Source organism: Rutidosis leptorrhynchoides, chromosome 4, assembly GCF_046630445.1.
Source record: "Rutidosis leptorrhynchoides isolate AG116_Rl617_1_P2 chromosome 4, CSIRO_AGI_Rlap_v1, whole genome shotgun sequence".
Lineage (NCBI taxonomy): Eukaryota > Viridiplantae > Streptophyta > Magnoliopsida > Asterales > Asteraceae > Rutidosis > Rutidosis leptorrhynchoides.
In genome coordinates, this window is record NC_092336.1 from 565,710,143 (window position 1) to 565,713,502 (window position 3,360).

A 3,360-nucleotide genomic window follows, 5' to 3' on the forward strand; every position below is an offset into this window, starting at 1 on the left:
GGTTCAATATTGCAGGAAAAGTATGCAGACGCAACGGAAATGATAAATGCAAGGTTGACCTTTGATTCACGAACAATACCCCAGATCAATACCCATAACCTCCTTTTTTAATACCCATGAATTCCTTAGCTTTAACCCATTGGAAAAATCCATTTTTAAATCACTTGAACATAACCCCGTCGTAGTATTTTATGTATATTACTAATACTAATATTAATGATACTACTTAATAATAATACTAATATTAATATTAAGAGTAATAATAATAAAAATAATAATAAGAATTTAGTACTACGGAGTAATATATCTATATCTATCTATGTGAATGAATTGAACCAGAAACATAATCGTTCCATATATATAGTATAAATATAATAATTTAATAATATTGAAATAAAATATAACATTATAATATTATAATAAAGTAATAATATAATAATATTAAAATAATATAATAATAAAAGGAATCAAACGTGTGAATTAGAATTCAATAATATCTGCCGACAGTTTTCACGGACCGGGATTTCGTACTCTTGTTGCTAATAATTGACAGGTAAAAGTATGAGTAAAAATTCACTTTTTATATTTGAATACATATATATCTATTTTGGTCTTAAGCTTTATGAAATTAGTTGTAAAAAGGTTCATTTATAAAGTTTATAAGCGTAATATGTGTTTTCTTAGTTTTTGACTAGACAAAGATATATAATATAATATAAATTTTAATATAATAATATAATAATATTGAAATAAAATATAATAATATAATAATAAATTTAGAATCAAATTTGAATCGTAAACTTTTAAAAAGTCGTATTTATTAAATACTTCAGAGATATATTATGTAACTTATAATTAATAATTTCTATCATGTCACTTTCATGTGAATAGTAAATTAATTAATTTCATTTCGTTTACTATTTATATGAATAGTAAATGAATTAATTTCGATTCAACTATTTAAGCTACACGTTGTTGTACATTGTGCTTTACAAATTGTATATTTTTAATTTAACTTCGTTTTTTAAAAAAAATTACAAAAACTATATCATAAAAATAAAGTGACTTAATGCGTAAAATTTTTAATTTGAAATAGCATCGTTTAATAGTAAATTTTTATCATTTCATATATAAATCATGACGGGTTCGAGTTTTAAATTATAGGTTGTTCGTGAATCGTAGGGTAAAGTCCAATTGTTAATTAAATGTATGAAAAAAATATTTTAATGAAACACATCAATTTGCTTATCTTGTCAGAATTATCATAGTTTAAATTTGACCGAAATTTCCGGGTCATGACACCCTAAGCTAAAAAGCTTGGATCTTTAGTGTTCTTAAAGATCTTGAAGCATAAAGCTTGGATCTTTAAGATACATGAAGATTACAAACACAAGTTTGAATCTTTATAACAAAATAACAAGATTAAAGCTAAAAAGATTTAGATCTACAAAATAAGTGAAGATTCAAAGCTAGAAAGCTTTAATCTTCCATGTTCTTGAAGGATTCAAACCCAAGTTTGAATCTACAAGATGTAATCAAGATCAAAAGCTAAAAAGTTTGATCCCTTTGATGATGATGATGATGTCATGGGTGATGAAGGGAGAAGAAGAAGAAATAAATCAAAAACTTACACTTTTAGAGTGAGAAAGACTAGAGAGAGAATTAGAGAGTAAGTGTGTGTAAATTGCAAATGTGATCAAGTGTGAAATGAGTGAAATAAGGCTTGTATTTATAGGTGGTGAGGTGAGGGTGGGGTGGTTTAGGCCGTGGGTTTGTGGGGGGGACAACTTTTTGCTTTTTGGTTAATGGTTGTCTAAAGTAGGTGCTTATGTTAGGATCCCATGCAACATTAAGGATAATGCTTAACAAAAATGCTAGTATGTTCCCTCTAATAAATGGGCATTTGTATTTCATAAATATGGGTCACTAACTTATTTAAATTGGGCTAATTAAATAGTCCACTAGCTAGTGTAGGTTGGGCTAAAGTCCAACAAGGTAGAAAGTCCAACAAGACTAACTAGTGTGCTCTAGTAAATTACTAAGCATAATTAAGCATCCAAAAACCCAAGTAATTGTTATTATAAAATAACAATTAGTATTTCGTAGTCGTAATATTCCGGTTACGACAAATGTTAAACGTGTGCACAGTACGCAGTTCGTTCAAAACGCCAAGTGACACTAAGGAAAGCACAAAAGCAAGTCGAAAAAGTTGGGTCGTTACACCATCCCACCGTTATATGCCCGGAACAACCAGGAACGATGGCTGTTGGATCATTGCCATCCCATCAGAAAACATCGCCGTCATATGTATACTAGCCATTAGTTACAAAAACCCAACACCCATTATATTAATTGCATCCGTTTCGATACTGTAACTCCCATCCCTTACATATCCCTTTATACCTTATTCACCTTCGTCCATTCCTATAAATTGCTTCGTACCCAGTAAACATGAATCACACAAATGCTTCCTACCTTGAAATTGAAATTGAAATTGAAATTCGTTGCTGTAAATTGAAATGGCTCAATCGACTGAAACCCCACCAACAGTGGTTGAACAAAGGGCACATATGCATCTTGACGAACAAGAGGTAGGGAAGGATGCCGAAGTCATGATAATGGTTTGTTGATGTTGGGACCCATATACAGCTTATGGCAAATACATGAGTAATGACTTCATCGTTTCAGATAAGAAGGTACAAAATTGGAGCTTATTACTTATCTTAAATCATTATATAATCATATAATACACCTATATGTACGTATTAATTATTATTTGATGTTGACAATTTTCGGCAGGGGAATGTTATTCAATGCACTGCTAAGAACAACATTGCTCATTGTTTCATACCGAGGCTAATAAAAGGATGTGTTTATTTGATTGGTAACTTCCAAGTTATACGAAACATAGAGAAGTACCACATTTTGAAAGACAACCCACTTATGATTGAATTGAAAGGTTCCACCTATTTGCGAAGACAATCAGGTAATGACAATGTTGGTTTCATCTGTCATCCGTACAGCTGCATTGAATTCAAAAATCTCGAGGTCACGGGTGGCAAATATTTAGTCGGTAACGTCTCATGTAAATTTTTCACTCATTTGTTACCATTATAAATTTCACACATGGTATAGTATCCCTGTTGAGTCCATTGCAGATGTGATTAGGTATGCTCTCAATGTTGGTAAGCCAAAGGACCAAAAAACCAGTGCAACGACCCTGGATTTCGAGCTTGCAAACGAAAGGTACCTATGACATTTCTTCCACTCATGCTTATTACAAGAATTTCTATTACTATCATTTCATACTCTATTGTTTACCTGCATGTTTAATTGATCATTTTTTTCCACTGCCCATTC